Raw genomic sequence first — 21,000 nt, 5'->3', positions numbered from 1 at the left:
ATTTTGCATCTAAATATGAATCCAAGTACAACACTTTCTACTGTCACCGTGCAACATCCAAATTTTGTGTTACCAACTCAAGTAATATCACCTTCTAACACTCGGTTGATCATTGCATGGATCATTTTAGCTCAAAGCACAATTAGTTAGGATATGTGCCGGATGTAGAAGAGGATATAGTTGATTGAGTCCCACCTACACCACTGATGGACATAATCTTAGAGCAACATTTATCTTACGATACGGTGGGAGCAATTATCTGCTCCATCCAATTGCAATGTATACTACCATGCAATTTTGTCATGTCCCTGTCAGAGGTGTCCTAACTTCAACCCTAACTAGGTTGAAGTGCCAGATGATGCCCCCTTTTCATTCCCATATATCTTCTATCCTTTGTACTGTAGGTTCTGTTGTTTTAGTTGTGTAGGTGTAGGTGTAGGGGTAGGCAAAGGTAAAACCCTTTTAAACAGAACATCTTAGCTTAGAATATACAGTGTGGACTGTGTGGTGGATGGGTGTGCCACCCAGTTCTTCTATCCTTTAAAAAAACATACAGATGGTCAGGAGGTTGCTTCTCTTTTTTTACATCTCTTTCATTTAGAAGTCAAAAATGCAATACACCAACAAAAATCACTGATCAGCATTAATTTTGGTGAGGTATAATTTTAGCATCTGGCTAAGGTGAAAGGTTAGATATATCAGTGACGCTGGCATATCTAGAATAGTTGTTATAAAAACTGTGCTGCTTGTCTTTGAACATTTTTGATGGCATCAATGTCTCTTTGTGTGTGGGGTGACCAGACTGTGGCTGAGTATTCTAATGTAGATTTAATCAGAGCTTTGTACAGTTATTTTTGATTTGGAGTGGACACTTGCTCAAGTTATGTTGCAACTGAGCAGTATTAATGGCCTTTTTAGTAATTTGTTTAATGTGTTCTGACCAGGACATAAGTTGTTATTGATAGTTACACCTAAATATTTAGCATGTGCATGTGTTACCTACTTTATATATTTACTAGGGATGCGGTGATTATGCCAGCATAATTTCGGGCATAATAGGTATGTGTGCATGGGAATCAGGAATTATGGTAGCATTTTGAGGTGATTATAAAGCTTTAACAGTAGGAAAATCTGCAGATTGCACAATTCCCTTGAAAAAGATCAAGATACTCTAATAGAGCAGTCAGAACCTCTAATAGAACAATCACTGAATATTATTTACTCTAATAAAGCAGTCACATTGAAATGAAATACTCTAATACAGCAACCAGCTAAAGAATTCAAGACTATTTGAAACTTAAACATCAATGAAAATGCCTGATACAGCAATGAACTGGCATTATTAGCACTAACAATTATGGTAGCAAAATTTTGGGAATAATGCTGGGGCAATTCTCAAAAGCATAATAGGTGATTTTTTGAGCACTGCTCAAAAGCATAATTGCAAGTAATGCTAACCAAGTATTGGGAAGACTGAAGCGTAGTTTCAAGAATAGATCAGCACCATCATTTACACTGCTGTACAAAACTTTAGTTCGACCGCATCTAGAGTATTGTGCCCCAATCTGGAGCCCTCATTTAGCAAAGGACATTGACGTACTAGAAAAAGTTCAAAGAAGGGCTACTAAGCTGATACCATCTATCTCTACACTATCTTATGAAGCTAGACTTCAAGAACTAGATTTGCACTCACTTTTTTGTAGACGACAAAGAGGAGACCTAATTGAAGTGTTTAAGATACTAAACTCATACTATCAAATTAACCCAAAAGATATCTTTACATTACAACAAGACAGTGTTACCAGGGGCCATCAAATGAAACTTTTTAAACAAAGAATTAGCAGAAGCATTGGTCAACACTTTTTCAACTTTAGAATAATCCAACAATGGAGTGACTTACCTGACGAAGTAGTTCTGGCAAAAACAATATCTTCTTTCAAACACTCACTAGACCAATATTGGAGAGAAACTGGACATGGACATTGTCAAAGGCCTTTGGCCTATTAATCAATTTTGTATTTTCATTGTCCATTAAATAATAATAATAATAATAATGCTCAATTTTTGGAGCATAATAGTCTCATGCATAATTATTTACGTATACTTAGCTAATATTGGGTGTTTCTTGTTAGGGATTCTAAGAATAGTATATAAGTTGAATGACATTTTCTCCATTGTTCTAAAGTGTTAAGGTTCTGTTGTATTCTGTGACAATCATCTTGTCAGAGGATCGTAGTATATAGTAACACATCATCTGCATAATGTTTTATCTTGCTGTTTGGCAGGTCATTAATGAAGCAAAGAATCAGAACAATAGGTGACAAGGACTGTCCCTTGCGGAGCACCAGATGATACTCCAGTCAAATCACTTTGTTGACTGTCAACTACCTTGCATTGAGATCTGTTTATATAGGTGAAGTTCTTTATCTAATCTAATATATCTCCTCAAATGCCATAATGATGGAGCTTATGAAACGGATGGTGATTGGACACTTTGTCAAACACTTTTGAAAAATCTAAATATTACATCAGACTGCTCTCCATTATTCTTTAATTTGTTTCAGTAAAATCATTAACAGTTAACATAAGTTGACGAAAGCCATGTTGTTGGCAGCATAAGATGTTATGGTGAGATAAGAAAATACAGTAATATAAACTATAGTGTTTTAGAATTTTTGAACAAATACAAGTCAAGGAAAACAGGTCTGTAGTTGTTGCATGGACATGGTTGCCCCTATTAAAAATGGGTACAATATACGTCCATATACAAGTCTGAACAGTGTTATTGTCTAGGTTGCATGTGCATGCTACTTATACAAAGTGCTTTATTACCATGTTGTACTTTGCATATAAAGAAGTGTTTATATTTCCATATATACATTAGCAGGGTGCTGTATGCTTGCCAAAACAATTCCACTAACAGTACATTTGGATCATGTGTAGGCATGAGGCTATTATGCTCCAAAAATTGAGCATTATGCTTTTGAGTAGTGCTAAAAAAATCACCTATTATGCTTTTAAGTATTGCCCATTATTCCCAAATTATGCCACCATAATTGGCTAATAATGCCAGTTTAGTTTATTGCTGTATCAGGCCATTTTCATTGATATTTAAGCTTCAAAGCTTAATAGTCTTGAATTTTTTAGCTGGTTGCTGTATTAAGAGTATTTCATTGCAATGTGACTACTTTATCAAGGTGGTGTCACTCAGGATCTGCGACCGCGGTCAAACTCTAAGTCAACGGTCAAGGCCACTAAATAGCTCTTACAGTGGGTAAAGGGTCAAGACGATACGGAAGGTTCGAAACCCACAATCGAAAACTATACGTAGCTTATTATCAAGTTTACGGGATTATACGTAACTCACAAGAAGTAAGGATCTCTAAGAAGATGTTTTAAAGCTCCAACAGGCATTTCGCCGTAATTATAATGATTTTTTCTCCCAGCTGCTGGTAGCACGCACTAAGAAAATATTATACTAGGTTACAAGCGCAGGTGCATATAGGAAAATAGAGAAATAAGTGCAGGTCAAAAGTTCAGCAAGAAACGCTCAAGTCATAGGTCAAAGACGATAAACGCTGCAAGTCAAGGGTCAAGGTGAAATTTTCCCCGGTCAAGCCTTTGACCGCGGTCGCAGATCTACCTACAGCGTGAGCCGACGTGACACCCCCTTGTTTATTAAAGTAAATAATATTCAGTGACTGCTCTATTAGAGTTTCTGACTGCTCTATTAGAGTATCTTGATCTTTTTAAACGGAATCGTGCAATCTGCAAATTTTCCTACTTTATAATCACCTCAAAATGCTAGCATACTTCCTGATTCCCACATACCTATTATATAGTCTCGCGTGGCCAGACCGCTTTCGGAGTAGGCGCTTATAATCTCTAATCGATAAGCGCCGTGATGAAGAAAAAGCGGTCTGGCCACGCGAGACTACCTATTATAGGGCCCGCAACGTGAAAAATGAAGTTGAAAGAAACAAATCTCCGACTATCGTAGTATGTTACCCTTAGTGCCCCATCACTAATACCACCCTTGGCTTGGAACTGTGTTCCTTTGTTGGAGAGACACGCGGATTTTAATATCTCACGTGATTGATCTTTATTTCGTGCGCTCCAAAGAAGACGTCCAGAGCTCCCAGATTCTGAGTGTGATTTCAAGTGTTGTTGGCCTATCAAACCATGCATAGAAGTGAGTAAAAAGTTCCCCATGTTTTCCACAAAGGCCGATTTTCTGCAGATGGGTAGAGAAAATTTTCGTTCGAGGCACTCTACCAGCCAAGAGAAGAGAAGCCAATCCTATCACATAAGATGGTAATGAAGTTGGATGTACAAGTGTTGTACACACCAAGTTTGAAAGAGCTGTGACCTTTGTAACCATCTGGCTGGCAGAGATGAAATTTTCAGTGCAATGATCTTCAATGATTTTGGTGGGTTGCCTCCTTCCTATACTGTTACAAACTGTCTTCCTAGGAGCTTTAAATCAGGGGAAGATCCAGAAGAACATCTGAGGTTTCTAAGAAGTGGTCAAATCCTTGACTTTTACAGGGGCGGATCCAGGGGGGGGGCTTTGGGGGCTGAAGCCCCCTCCCCTTCATATTTAGGCTTTACTTGATCAATATGCTGAGTATTATAATGAAATTTTGTCTTAGCTTAATTATATGATCACTAATAATACAAATACTCATAAAACCATCTTATAAACGTCTTTCCAAGGTATTATCAGTGGATTTATGCTAAAATTTATGCAACAAGGACCCGAATCAGCATTGGAGGTTTACAAGATTGAGATACTCTAATAGAGCAGTCAGCTAACTACTCTAATAGAACATTCACTGGAAACATGTAGTTGGTTCTGTTATGGAATTTTTCCAAATCTGCCAGCACCTATACATGCAATGAAATGAATTGGTCTGTTTAAAGGACTTCATTCATCTACTTGTGTAGTTAATATGTATGACAATACTTAATTCAGGTTCACAATTTCCATTGAAAATGCTCTCAGATTCAATCTTGTATTGTTCAAATTTCAAAATTTTTCTCTTTCAACATTATTATTCTAACATGCACCTATTCAGTGTTGTGCAATTGTGAGAGGGGTGCATCATGTACTTGGTTGTCTGTACCTACCCAAACTTTTCCATTAGCAAAATGCTTCAGAGAGCCATACCTATAATCTAAAGGCAGTATATAAAATATCTACAGGCAGAAAATATTATGAATTTTATGTGGAAATGTCTCCAAATTGCAGTGTTTTACCATCTTTTTTTCAAAATTTTCCTGTGGGGGCATGCCCCCAGACCCCCATGCTGGGAAGCGTGCTTCGCTACCTCTACCCAAGAGATTAGTACCTTGAATTAGCCCCCCCCCCTTTTATAAATTCTAAATCCGCCCCTGTTTTAAAGTTAAAAGGCCATTGCAAGCTACTACTCTAATAGAACACTCACTCTATTAGAAAAACCATGTATAGTCACTACATCATGTTTGCCATCTACTATTGATTGTGTCAATTGAACAGCTGTAGACAAGTTGCTTAGTTGCACAGTCATTATAATATTATTGTATAAATATAAATACAGATCAAAAACCTATGTCAATAATCCTGCATAACCTAGCTAGCTAACAACTTCTTCAATGTTTAGGGTAAAGGCTACAGCTTTAAATCACACTGACTATGTATAATCTGCAATGTTTGAGGTGTGTATTGTACACTTTGACATCCTCATGCAGTGTGGTTGGGTACAAGTAAAGTAGTCTTCCGGGGATAGCACCCCAGACATCCTGTAATGTACGTAATGGTAGAATCGCTGCTAGTTTTCACTAATTGTTGACATGTATAGTTACATTTTTATCCAAACGCACTTAGTTATAATTATAGGAGTGCATCTAGCTATGGTTTCATTTGTGGTATATACTTTAAAAAGTTAAATTATAGCATTACAATTTCCATTTTGTCTTTAGTACTCTCGATCAAGGTGTTAAAGCACAAAAGTGTTATAGGATGGAATCCCAGACCCCTGCCATGTAGTTGATCTCATGCTAGGGCCAACACAATGAAGTGTTGCACTTCCCTGTGTTCTAGGTTGCACACTCATCATCTCACTCACATTACTTTGGAAAGGAGTCACCAAAACTGAATCATCCATGATAGCTGTCAATCTAATGATACTTTATGGAATGATTGGCAGTATGATTTTAATGCAGGAATAGCAACGGCAAACATTATTTAAAGGGGGGTTGGGGTCTAGATTGATGATGCCATGGTCTAGCTGTAAGTTGAAGACCAAAACAGGTCACTACCTGCTGGCAATAGTTTCCCTCCAGCCACCAACTAGACTATATCTCCTTATTTATAACTACATAATATGTAGCTTGCTACGCTGCTCCTCTAAGAATACTGTGACTGTTCTATTAGAGTATATACCTCAATTTTGACTGCTCTATTATAGTATCTAAATTATTAATGCTATTGAGCTAGGCTCTCCATCACAGCTACAGATAATTTTAGGGTTTCACAGAGCTACAGCCTCCTTTCTCTGCTGTCCCTGAGGAATAGACTGTTTTACCATAAAGTTGTGTTAACAACTTTCAAGTGTAGCACAAAAAGCACATACTAAATATGAGCATAAGTAAGCATGTTTATCACTGCAATGACTCCATAATTAACTCTATAATAATTATCTATATTCAGTAGTTGCATTGTGCTCAATAAGTAGACAAACTGCCAGGTCTTTTATTTCTTACTCCAGCTCCTGCATACATTTCCCACATCCTATTAAGCGATATAGTGAGGTGTACCATATATACTTGTACATTAACCTACCCACATTCTCTAGGTCACTTCAAGAACAAATTGTGTGATTAGTCTATTACATTACACACATGTAGTTTACAGTAAACAAATCATAGATGTGCATGACCATATACGCTTAAATAAATTAGGTCACATAAACTCAATCATCAGTTTCTCATCCATCATCACTCTAAATATTGTGCAAGCTTATAGCCAATTATTTCTTTACAAACTAGTTAGCTGAATTGATACCCCAAATAATTTGTAATGCTACGTTTTAGTCTGTTCTAGCCATGCATTTATTAACTTTGATGCCAGCTTCTTACAGCTGCACTCAACAATCATGGAACAAACAAACATTGATATGATAAGGGAAACAACGACATTTATAGGTAGAGATGCAAAATTAATAGATCTAGATGAACAGAAATTTGGCTATATTAAAGCAGATAACATGGCAGATTGATGAGTATTTTCAAGATAAGTTTATTATTTTGAACGGGTGTTGTTACACAGAGCAGTCCAAAGCATATAGATTTGTGACAAACAGAAATCAATACAACAAGTTAATTCTTTGGACAATAAAATACACAAATGTATTCAAGGAATTATTCAACTACGCACATCTCTTAACATTTAATTATTAAGTACTTGCAGTTAGGCCTGTGTCAAATATGCCAGCATAATAGGCTGGAGTATTACGCTGCATAATGCTAGAATATTAGGTGTATATTTCAAGCTGTAGAGCTTAATATAGATTGATACTATCTAATAGAGCAGTCAGTGCATGGATACTGCAAACTGAGCACTCAAATGCATTGTAGATCAATATTCTCTGATAGAATAGTCACTTTTGTAGTGAAATACTCAAATAGAGCATTCACTGATTAAAATGTTCAAAGATAATTGTCAGAATTGTTCCTAACCTAAGAGCATAATGCAAGCATAATGGGAACATCTGATGAGCATAATAGGTGAAAATTTAGGGAAATTCCTGAAAGCATTTTGGACAAAATTTTGAGCATATTTGACTCAGGCCTACTTGCAATTGAACATAAAAAGTTCCATCCCATACAGACACAAATTCCATCTGGATGCATGCCCCAGGCTCTAAGACAGTACTTTGGGTGTCACTTTAAAAATTAAGCAGCTACTAACAGTTGTGATTGCTCTATTAGAATGATTAAGAGCACTTTGCTACACAAGAATTGACCACCAAAATTGGGGGACCATGGCCTTGTGGTTCCCTGCCCTATTTTCATTACCTGTGTAAAACATGATAAAAGGACACTAAAACGTGTGTAATCTATTGGTCTACCATACCTATAAAGTAATAAACTACCCTAATAGAACGATCACATTGACATAATTATTATTGTTAATTTTCGTATAGTAAACCAGGTATGTAAAATGTGAGGTTAATGCATGGAGCTGGTCCTGCAATAAAGTGCTCCAGCTGATACAAAATGATTACTTCATAACAAATGAATGGATTTCAAATACTATTAGACTCTCCAGCATCCTGGACACTGCATTGCTTGCATCATCACAAGGTTAAAATATCAAGATTTAAATGTCCATAAAATACACACTTGTCAGCAATCTATATACAGCTGTTCAACTGACACAATCAAAAGCAGATGGTAAATGTAGAGACCACATGGTTGTTCTAATAGAATACTGAATGTTCTATTAGAGTAGTAGCTTCCAATGACCTTTTAACTGTAAGTCAAGCTTCTTAAAAACCTCAGATTTTCTTCTGGATCTTTCGCTGATTTAAACTTGAGCTCCTAGGAAGACAGTTTGTAACAATAGGAAGGAGGCAACCCACCAAAGTCATTGAAGATCATTGCACTGAAAATTTCATCTCTGCCAGCCAGATGGTTACAAAGGTCACAGCTCCTAGGAAGACAGTTTGTAACAATAGGAAGGAGGCAACCCACCAAAATCATTGAAGATCATTGCACTGAAAATTTCATCTCTGCCAGCCAGATGGTTACAAAGGTCACAGCTCTTTCAAACTTGGTGTGTAGAATATTTATACATCCAACTTCATTATCATCTTATGTGATAGGATTGGCCCCCAAAGTCACTATAATGGCTTTAGGGGCCAAAGGGTTATTAACCAATACTTACTTTCAACAAGTTATTACTAAGCGAAATTTCATTCCTGGATGCTTGTGCTTCTAAATAAAGTTTAATTCAACTTATTTTATTTTGTAATTATGGAGTTATCGTATTTCAATATCATTAAAATTTAGGCTTCGGATAATTAAAGACAAAATGTATTACGATCATGGCACTAGCTAGTTGTTTCAGTATGATGGTGTTTCCGTGACATTACAGCTGGATTTGAAGGGCCTTCGTGGTTTCCTAGGTTTTCGATAGTACTGATTTCAAATCTGACAAGAGTACAAGTCACAAATGCAAGGTATGGTTAGTATAGCAGGCGTTTATACCCTATTTTACTGTCTTTATACAATATAACGCTATATTTTTCTCATGTACGCACTTCAGTCGAGTGTATTAAGTTGTTTTTAATATATTTGTAACATAGTTAAGCTGTGCAATGTGCATATTAGCTCCGCAATCCAGTTTGTGTGCTTTGTAGTGCCATTGAATGGAAGGAATATTGGCATTGGACAGCTGTGTGATAAGATAGGGCTGTATGCTGAAATGATTCGATAGATTTTAATGGAAATTATTGGTCTAAATGGGATTACTGAAGGCATTGCCCTAGACTTAAGCTAAGGTTGCAGAAGCAGCAATTTTCCCTGTTGTAAGTTTGATACATGGTTGAAAGCACTATGTCCAACTTCTTACCCGTAGATATGATAAGAATGGTTTTAGTGGCTTATACGAACAATTTGAGCTGGTCTAGTTTTATTTAAAACGTAGAAATCACTAGCTAATTTTCCCTTCGGTGCCATTTTTTCTATGTAAAATGGCCTAATTTTTAATGACATTGTAATAGCTGTAACTTCACTATAGAATACAGTATTGATGTGAAATTACTACAAGTTGCATGTTAGTAGTGCTTTATATGGGGTGTGTCATATCTGCTAATTGAGAGGTGTCGGGTTTTTTTTGTTGGACATCATAATAATAGGTAAAATTTTGGGCATAATAGGTTGGGGCCTATTGCTTGGATCCCTACTTTATTTTTAAATCTATAATTTTAATATCAAACGGTACGGTCGTACCGTTTAAGTAGGGATCGTGGTGAATGTTTCACGCACCACCCAAAATTCTGCCTTTAAAAATCATCCTACAAACATTGTATGTGGCGAAAACCACCTTTATAGAATAGTACTAGTCCATATAATACTTAAAACAGCATTCAACAAAACACTTACAGGTGGCCGGATATAAAATTTTTTAAAAATCGCTAAAATCTCCAAATTTAGTACAACTGCCTCACTGTGTCACTCACTGACCACAGTCGCAAGCCTAGAGCCCAAACAAAGCAGCGCACGGTCACCATTTTACGCTACAACAACAAGCTCACCGATGGAATATGCCTTTTAGGGTTCCGACGAGTGTACGCCCTGTGCGCCTTGTCTTTTCTTTTATCTTCCATCAGGTTGCTTGTCTTCTTCTTCATCCAACGAACCACATCGAGGCATTAATTTTCCATATCAACACTTTCTTTAAGCAGCATAATAGACGCCACAAAATTATTTAAGGTGCTTAGAGTACGCTACTGTAGCTACGGAGGTACCGGTACTCCACAATAGGTCACAAGGTCACGCCCATTCTTTATTCTACGTATATCGATCTATGGATCGAGACCACGACCCCTTTTACGCTAGCTGTATTTGGGACCACACACCTTCAAGTTAGTAGGCTGATTTGAGATACTCTAATCTAATAATTGATCGAAACCACGATGAACACACCCTTTTTCGAGCCCTTTTTGGGCAAGCACACATCTTTTGCAAGCTGACTCGAGATACTCTAATACAGCAGTCACCCTAATAGAACAGTTACACGCTTATAGCTAGCTGTATGCGTTAACAAAACACTAAACAAACTAGTATATTAAAATTTATGAATTTAAAAATGAAGTAGGGATCCAAGCGACAAAAAGTAGTGAAACAAGATATGAACAATGGTAGTTATTACAGCATAGCTCAGTGGGAAATCCCTACTTTGGCATGGTATTTATTGCCAAAGTAGGGATTTCCCACTGAGCTATGCAGTAATAACTACCATTGTTCATCTCTTGTTTCACTACTTTTTATCGCTTGGATCCCTACTTCATTTTTAAATTCATAATTTTTAATATACTATACTAGTAAGACATTACGATAAATCATTTACGTGTCTTGGAAGCTTTTTTGATCGTAAATTTCTACTATAGTGTAAGTTCATCCCTAAATTATTTATAACCATACCTGTTAGAGCTTCGTATCTTCTATCTCGGCTGAAACATGATCGATCAAAATTTTTTTCTCCATAGATGCCTGTACTTGATAATATTAAGGCCCCCCCCACTATTGGCAGCCGTTTCATGTTGTGACGTCATTTCGGATAAACGTCATGTGGTATGACCTTGAAGCTAGTCCATCCACCGCCTGACAGTTGCTAAGCCATGAAAGCAATCATGGCAATTAGCAAATCCAAGTAACAGCATCTTTTCAACAAGTCTTGAAGCTTGTATGCTTACAGTAGTGACATGAAAGAGTGCACTTTTCATTGAACAGAAAAGAACTAACTTCAAACCTAGTATTTAATGCAGAACTTACATATGCCAAAGCATACTTGAGATAATGTTCAGAGGTTTATTCACTGTCACTATATAGTTTTTGACAATTTAAGCCCAGTCTGTTTACAAGTTAGTTTTCCTTCTGCATTTTAATCATGTCTGCCTTTTGTGATATGCTCAACATACTACACAACTCATATATCCGTGACACACAAGATATAAATTTCTGGTCGTGGCATCCCTACAACATATTTTCACATATTTACTAATTTGGGTATGAAGCCTGGCTGATATACCCCAATTACAAAATTAACTGTTAAGCTTCACTTAAAACACACCAAAGTTAACAGTACTTCATTCGAAATTGCTAAGTTTCGCTATGACATACAATACAACAACTGTGACATAAAGGCTTAGTTCCTATGTTGTAGCATTACATTGATAGATATTCAGGTGAGGAAATCCAAACAGTAGTATACACTCTACTGCACCTAAATGTGATTTGTACACCAACTGAACTACTAACACTATACCCCTGTATATGATATAATAAAACAAAACCAAAGTTAATAAAAAAAATGTGCTAGGGAGCAAAACTAAACTGCTAATTTGTATCAAAACTACTTACAATGCTGAGCTCAAAGCAGCAACCCTCGCTGACCACCTCCCCCTTCCCCAATAGTGGTCAACCATATATTCACACATGAGAAGCAACAAACCTTCTCTGATCTTTTGTTATATGGCTTCTTTAGCATACAGAATTGCTACAAGCAGTGTAATGGTGAAGATTTATTGAGGTGCACAGTGGTTGGCAATCTGTGGCATATGGGCTTAGCTATTAATAGGTCATGGACACATGGAAGGACTTGGTAAACATAGCTATACAGTTTTTAGTGTGAAAAAGTGGATAACTTTTGCTGTACACAAGTGAAACAAAATAATAACTGTACAACCAAGTACTAAGAACAATAATAAATACAGTCTAAATTACATCATAAATAATGAATGAATTAATTAATGTGCACGAAAACTACCAGGCCTACAGACATGCACGAACTGGGGATAAAACCACCATTGAACGAAGGCACAAACGCATAATAATTGTACTTGTTCGTGCTGGTGACCAAAAAGCTGTTTTATTCACTACAAAACAGGTAATTAAGGCCATGCCAGATTTGTCATGCCACCTGCACAAGACAAGATGACCAGGAAACAAGATTAATGCTGGTATGTTTATGTAATTGTATTGCATATTTTCATCTGGCTTGCTAGGCTCTAGTTGGCTAGACTTCCATGTTTATAAAGCTATAAGCCACTAAGTCTAAGTCCTTGAAATTAGGTTAGGTAATCCTAAGGCTGCAGCACATGTTGTTGCAGACCTTCAGTGCTGGTCACTGTAAAGCATTAATACAATAAATGTTTCCTAATTTCTAACACCTCTAATGGTCTGTATGTTTAAATGTATCTTTTACTTGTATTGTACATTCTGTGTGTTTCTTCATTCACCTGGTTGACTGCCTCACCCGACTGGCTTCTGGCACCTGGCTTGCATACTCTATCTGCTACAGTATTGTGTATCTCCTGCATGTTAAGTATGCATAATTATACTGTGTACACATCACTGTGCCACACCACTGATGAACTGCAGTTAGCTACTGGTGGTCTGCAGTTAAACTGGGACTGATGCTGTGCTTGGTTAGGGATTATATGCTGACTGTGCTGGCTTTTACCACCTTGTTGTACAGGCAGAAGTTTCAGCTTGGGGTCTCTATGGTATAAAGAGATAGGTGCTCGTATGTAGCAGTGTGTACAGTATTATAGCTAGAACAGCAAAAACCTTCCAAGAATATGCTGACACTGTTTAGACTTTACTTTCATTCTCCCAGCTTTCTAAGCTATTTCCTCCTATGTATCTCCATGCTCATCACTTCCAGTACAAAAGACATGAATTCCAAGTCCTATCAGTGGTGACTTCCTCGTAAACAGATGCGTATATGTGTAAAAAAACATTATTCCACTGGGAAGGGTGATTATTCCGGTAGAGTCAATCACTAGAGCCTTTTGAATTACTGCAGTCAGTTTCTTCTTATGTTAAACGTTCTGTATAAGGCTCAGTGTGTGCTACAGCAACAGAAACAGCACGGATAAAGTTCAGTATGCTACTAATACCATTTTCATGCCAAGAATAACCGACTAGCACATACAAAATAAATCATAAACAAACCTGTCCTCATTCACCAACAATACATACCAGAAGTTGATTTAAACTGCTAGAACAGCAAAACAAGGTAGCACGAGGTTGCTTAGTGTAACGAAATTCCATTTTTGAATCTGGATTCTATATGACAATAATAGACGTCGAGTTGGCCGATAATAGACGTTGGTCGATAATTGATTGATTACACTACTAGTGGACCAATACTCATTGCAAATAAACTGTGGTGGTTGAATTGGAGGATGCTTTCCAAGGTGGCTTTTAGGTATGCATTCTGTTAGAGTCTTGTAAAACTTGGGCGATCCCTATTATGAACCCACTCTTGTGGTTCATGATATGAACAGTATAAATCTAGAACATTTCACATATATATTTTCGCTAAACTTCTATTACTTGCAAAATTTACAAAAGTTTCATTCCTTGAAAATTTCTGACTATACAGTACGAAGGTAAAAACCAAAGCTGTTGTTGAAACAGTCTTTTAGCATTCTTTGAAGCCAACTTCACACTGCAGAGGATCTAACATTGTTAGGGTACTTTGAGATAATAAAGTCACTCTCTAAGGTTCCTATGGATACATATACTGACAGTGTGTGAAATAACTTTTCAAACATGTCCCGACATCGTGAAAGTTAAGTGGATATCAAGCGATTTGACCGGACAATTTAACTCTACTTTCCTGTGTTTACAGTAGATGTAATAGAATCAATTCCATAGAAGCTCTTTTACATGACCAGTATAGTTACCCTTTAAAATACTGTAGTATCAGTGTGAGTGGTTGAGTAGTAATCAGCTCTACAGTATATGGGTGGCCCCAGAAGCAAACATCTACTGTAAACACAGGAAAGGAGAAACAACAAATTTTAAAATGTCCAGTCAAAATCACTTGATGTCCACTCAACTTTCACAATGTCTTGACAGTATGTTAGGACATGTTTGAATTATTTTGCATACTGAGAAACAACTATCATGTTTCATGATGAAGATAAACAATTTGGTCAAAATTTTGGAATGTCCCCCAAATTTCACTCAGTTCTTTTCTTGTCAAAAGAACATTTGTCTAAGTTTAGTGTATGACAATAAGTGTTCTATGTGTTGTTACATGACCAAGTCTGTTCACTAAGGTGGTTTTTAGGTGAGGGTTCGCAGGTAATCCTTATTTAGTATTTGATTGATTGATTTGATTTGATTTATTGTTTATCCTCACAGCAGCCGGCAGAGCCTTTCTTCCCTACTGGAGCATACATACATACAACAGAGTACAAAAACAAAAACACAAGCAGCCATACAAATACACAAACAATACAAACACAAGAAGCTAACTATAATCACAATTAATTGTACTTTGAGTGTTAACAGAGAATACGAAGGAATTGTAATTACAATCAATTGGAATAGATTTTATAAGAGAATTCCACCATGTTGTACCAGAGGAACGGAAATGTTTTATGATGGTTGATAAATGATAACTAAGTGGGTTGGCAAAACAGTACAATAGGAGGATCAAGGAGCAAACAAGGCTGTTTATCATGATGGTAGTGGCGATGAGTAGTGATTCATGATATACGGCAATGCAACTAATCCAAATAACTAACCTTCTGAAATTGGATTCAAGTTTACTTCAATCTTTGCAACTGCAAGGAGCGCTTTTGATGGCTGAAGAGAGGCTAATATGCCAGAGGTCACTTTCTTAGTGGCTGTGAGGGTAGCCATCACCCCCACTGCTGCCACCCCACTACCCAGTAGCTTTTTATTATCTGGAACAATACATATAATGCAAATAATACAATACACTACAAATGGTTTTGAGATACATTCTGTTCTTAAAAAAACTGACTAGGCAACTAATCTAAGTACCCTACATTTGTTTAAAAGTACAATTTACTTTTACTAGGTCTTGTGTGAATATATAATGAATAACTACTACATTTTTGAAGATTCCAACATAATACCATCATACAGTAAGTATGGTAGTACTGTATAGTAGGGACCACAAAGGTATGGGCATGGCCCATGAAAAAACATCACCCAAAAACCAGCCTCAATTTTTCCTGACAATGAAGCAGTATTGGTTAGATAAAACTAAGCCCAAAAAAACCTTCAGATCAACCCAAAATGCTTTCAACAAGTTGCTACGAATTTTTAAAAAGTTATTAAATGGAATTTTCATCTAGTGACTGACTAATGCCTTCAGGCTAGCGTAACTTGATAATGGCTAAGACTACGGGCTCGATTTTTTCACTGTTCAATGTCACTTCAACCGGACACGTGCCTGCAGTACGTACAATGCATTCTTCATGAAATTACCAGTGTCTTCCTTTGTGTCCCATTCATCTTTGCTGACAGTGAAAGGTGTCAATTTGGCAGTAGCACTTGACAGCCTCCCTTATATGTCAACAGGCCCCATGTAGAGGACGATACAATGCCTGAGAATACCCCACTGGTAGCCGATGCACGCCAGATGGGAAGAAATGTCTCACTGGTAGCTGATGTACACCAGTTGAGACGGATTGGTGGGTAGTGTCCCTGTCAACATCTAATTCTCCAGGGACCCTGGAAGACAACCCTGGAAGCAGTAATCATCACCCTCCACCATTCAACCCAGTGCCCTTCGACCCAAGCTCAGTCACTCCAGATAGTGAGTATACATTTGACACACGTGAAATGAATACTGCTTACATGGAGAAACATTTTCACACTGCTCTTACTAAAGAGGTGTGGAATCCCATGCATAAAACACACCCGGTCCCATGTACTGCTATTATGAAGGTAGACTGTTTTATGCTATATCATCTCAAATAAAATTATCAGAAATCATGATACAGAGTTGGGCATGATACAATCAGCCCTGCTTCCCGTGACAGGCCCGCTCATGTTCCCATGGGCTGACATCATCGACAATGACTTGCACATTGATGAAGAAGCAGAAGTGAATATGCATGATGTGTTGGACATGACATCACACACTAGTGTTGATGGGCACTGCCAATGAGTTCCTATCACAAGTGCAACGTGGCAACATCCTACAGTGTGTGGATGACTCTCTGGAAAAATATGCTGGGAGTTGCAACCAAATAGTGGAGAGCTTGTTTGGCATTTTTTTCCACACAGTTAAAAGGCAAGGTGGAGTCTTGCACGACCCTTGCTCAAGTATTGCACGACCCTTGCTTTATGTTCTCTTGTATTATTTAAATACTTGAATTGTATATTTTGCCTTCATGGCTTACTAGGCACATAGCTAACCCATACTCTTAACCACTACAGTATTGTGTATCTCCTGCTAGTTCTATATGCATATATATACTGTGTACACGTCATTGCCACACCAATGATGTACCGACACTTAGCTACTGGTGGCTTCTAGTTACGATGCCACTATTGTGTTATATCTGCATGTCACTATTGTGACCTATTGAGTTGATTTTGGATCATCATGCCTTCACCACCTAGTTGTGTGCATAGCCTCACCAGGGGGTTGTCGCATTGGTGTATGTGCTTTGTTGTTTGTGCCGGTCGTAGTAATTATACAAAAATTACATCATAAATAATGAATGAATAAATAAATGAATAACCAATGTTCTCAAAAACTATGAGGCTAATAAACATTTATTATAGATTCACTTGTGAACGAAGCACAAATGTGCAGTAGTCGTTCAAGTTGTTCCTCTGTCACCATGTCAAAGAAAAACTTGCTATCCTTGAATCCAAATAGAGATCCATGTGCGACACTTTTAAGTAGAGGTGTACCGATACCAATATTGGTATCGGTGCCAATACCAGTGGTATCTGTATCGAATTGGTATTAGTGATACAAAGCTACAGATATCACCAGTAGACACTCACCACGTTTCTTATAACGTCAACCATCCCTAGCTAAGTTTCCAGTAGCAAATAAGTAGTGAATAAAAAGCCTTTTTTACTCTTTTCCAAGTATTCCTACACTTGCTCCATGTGTATTCTACTATATTAGAGCATGCGAGTCCTTTGCAATTAATATGCAGTTGAGTTGCTCCTCAAATAATAAAAAGTAAGTTCTTAGCTTGCTTTTTCATGAAAGAGGTGTCAGTATTTCTTTTCTTCTTCTTCTACTGTCCAAGGGCCCTTCTGTTCTGGAGTGGTCTCTTGTGCAACAATGTGGTGCGGTAAAATTGGCCATGGACGTGGTGTAGGGGCTTACGGACTGATTTTCCTACCTAACACAGTGCTGGTGTTGACTAGTCGTCTCGCTCCTACCCAAGCTGCCATTATAATTCCAGAGTTGATAACATTTTGTTGCTATGGTTCACAATGAAAATGACGTCAAAAGCGGGAGTAATTATGAAGGCGTATCCATGGAAATTGTTGCTATCCAGCCACCTTTTGGAGCAGCAGTTACCTGGAGGTAAACTTTGGTGAAGGTTTACACTACACAATGGTGGATCCGAGATGTGGCATCAGGGGCAAATGCCCCCCCCCCATTACCTCACCTTGTGGAGGAGCTAAACTTTGTCAGGCCAAGATCAGTTTATAAATGTTATGAAAATATGCACATTTTATTACAACTTTGCTTGAAACTAAAGCAAAGCAAAGCCAAACTAGCTGAGGAATAGTCACCCAGCACCTTCGTGCATACTAAGCACCTCTAAAAATAATTATCCTGCTGCTGCTGTTATTTAAGACATTCATAACCTTCAAAACAGCTTTCAAGATTTCACAACCATCTGCAAAGGCCAAAATGGCTAAAATCAACAGCAAGACATTACTACATTCGCTGCTTCAAAACACAGCAACTATCAAGAGGATCTGGCTCTCCCTAACCACCTACAACTTAGCCTGTTTGTACCCCTCCCCTAAACAGCTCCTGGATCCGCCCCTGCTACAGTTTTAAATCTCAACGACTACAGGTTGACTCGAGGGGAGTCTCGCAGACTTTAACATGGGCGTGCCCCTACTAGTACCTTATGGCATAGATAGTATAGTCATACCCGGGATTGGAAACTCTCATATACCTTCATAGAATACAATTATTAATTAGTTTATTATTTTGTTGCATACTTACTTATAAGTTTTTGCTAATTGCAAATTTGTTAATTCGTTTTTGTACAGATCAGCTCCTTGAGCCTTCTTCACCTGTAACACTAATACTAATAGAATACTCCGTGTCCCAATTGTTTGTAACACCTTCAGGCGCTGGAATGTTGGTTATACAATTATTACTCGTAGTTTTATGGTTGGCGGGTTTTGTTTGAGGAAAGACATGTAGCATTGGCCAGTCTTTGATCTGTTTGAGAGGCTGAGAAGTTGTAGAAGCGCTCTTTTCTGAGTTTTTAATGTACAAAAAATGTTTAAGGCACTTTGCAATGTTTTCAATCTATTTCTTGTCACTGGAGCTTATCAACGAGCTTTATCAGGCATATTCAGTACCCATAACTCATTAGGAAAGTTTTCAACCAGCCTGTAATTGTAGGTATTCTTTTGTCCTATATAGACACACATATTTTTAGCAGCAAGTTAGCTTTTTGTCCAAAGCAGGTGTGATAGTAACATGTGTAATTCTATTAACAACCAGTCTCCATCCAGTACCTTTTTATCATAAGTCTTACATGGAATTCATGTTTATCAAGCATCAGAATCCTAAGGCCCTAGACAGGTATACTCAGCCTAATGGTAATTGCCAACTGTAAGTTTACTCTGCTTCTTATAGTTACTGATTCTTCAGTCCGGTGCAGTTCTGTGACATCAGAGTACATACCATTTTGTGATGAAGTGAAGGTGAAGACGGACCCCATCGATGAGGATGTCTGTGCGGAAGTCAGGAGACACATGAAAGTATTGAGACCCAAGGGTGGGTTAAAGTTACGAATATACCTTTGACAAATTTAGACAAAAAGATACTTACCAGTGGTGAGAAACTCATTGAATCTTGAATAGAGAATTTTGAAAGTCAAATCCCCTAACATCAATGGTCTGCGTCTCACACTCTTGCAAGACAAACCTAATAAGAGTCCACATGCAATGCTCTACAGATCTTCATATCGGTGGAGATCACTGGATACGTGCTACTACTATTGGCACACCATGCAAGAAGGTGGTGTATGACTCTGGATATACCAAGTGGGATGAAGAAACATTGTTTGCTTACAAATATATTTCATTGGTTGCCAAGCAACATTTGTGTTTAGACAGATGTGCAGAAACATCAGGGAGGAAAAGGAATGCGGCTTGTATGCCATCGCTAATGCCACAAGTATCACGTTTGGAAAAGACCCTCATAAGAAGAATTACAGTGAACCCCTAATGTGGGAACACCTTGTTCAGTGTTTTCTGATAGAATTACTTCCATGATAGTGATAATTATAATAATGTGCATAGCTACATATTGTACCAATGAAAGTTTTTATAATAATAAATATTGTACGTACACACACGAGTAAATATTGTACAGTATTCTATGCTGGCTGCAGTCAAACATATTTAATCAAAAACAGCCAAGCTGTAAAAAAAGGGTGCGCCCTCCAAAAAAACCAGGGTGAAAAAAGATGTGAAATCAAAGGTGCTGGCAAAGAAATGGCTGTGATGGTAGGCTAAAGGCAAAAATTTTAATAACGACATTTCAGGTGAATTTGTGTTGCCTCCTCCACTAGGATTCGGCACCAAATTCACCTGAATTGTCGTTATTAAAATTTTTTCCGTTAACCTATCATCACAGCCATTTCTTGGCTGCCACCTTGGATTTCACATCTTTTTTCACCATAGCCTTTCTGAGGGCTGCACACTTTTTCTACAGCTTGGCTGTTTTGGATTAGATATCACTTCTTTTTGTAATTTCATACCTAAAGCCAGCCTATGGCTAGCTTTAGGTATTTCTTTTAACTTGTCTTTTTCTTTACCACAGATCTAGAGAGAAATTATTATGAAGAAAATTTTAATGATTTGTTTAGCTACATGTACTTCAGGAAATAATTTATAATTTTGTTGATTGATCATAAAAATAAGTCGCACAGGTTAAACTGTTTGCAGCTACAGAGAGATGTGTATGTAGTTCTTTTCTACAGGGAGCCTCATAATGTAACTGTACTCATTGACTACATGGTGAATGGTTTGTAGTTGAACTCACCACATGGTGGCTTATTTCTAGCTGAAACACTCTACGAAATGTAGCTGAATTCTCTCCAGTTTCCAGTTGATCTCTATACAGGGTGACTTGTTTCTAGCTGATCTCTCTACAGGGTGATTGTTTCTAGCTGATCTCGACAGGGTGACTTGTTTCTAGCTACACTCTCTACAGGTTGACTTGAAATGTAG

General features: G+C 37.6%; 1 long non-coding RNA gene across 1 annotated transcript in view; it reads right to left on the bottom strand.

Moving 5' to 3' along the window:
- Positions 1-6,643: 6,643 nt before the first annotated feature.
- The window catches only part of LOC136242407 (uncharacterized), an 18,174-nt gene continuing 3,817 nt past the window's right edge, over positions 6,644-21,000 (bottom strand). The window contains exons 2-3 of the long non-coding RNA XR_010694546.1: positions 15,312-15,473; positions 6,644-6,772 (exon numbers count right to left, since the gene is read on the bottom strand). This is a non-coding gene — a long non-coding RNA (uncharacterized lncRNA). The remainder of the gene's footprint in view (positions 6,773-15,311; positions 15,474-21,000) is intronic.

Source organism: Dysidea avara, chromosome 13 (genome assembly GCF_963678975.1).
Source record: "Dysidea avara chromosome 13, odDysAvar1.4, whole genome shotgun sequence".
In the NCBI taxonomy this organism is placed as follows: Eukaryota; Metazoa; Porifera; class Demospongiae; order Dictyoceratida; family Dysideidae; genus Dysidea; species Dysidea avara.
The sequence above is the reverse complement of the archived record's forward strand: the minus strand, read 5'-3'. Positions and strand labels throughout refer to the sequence as shown.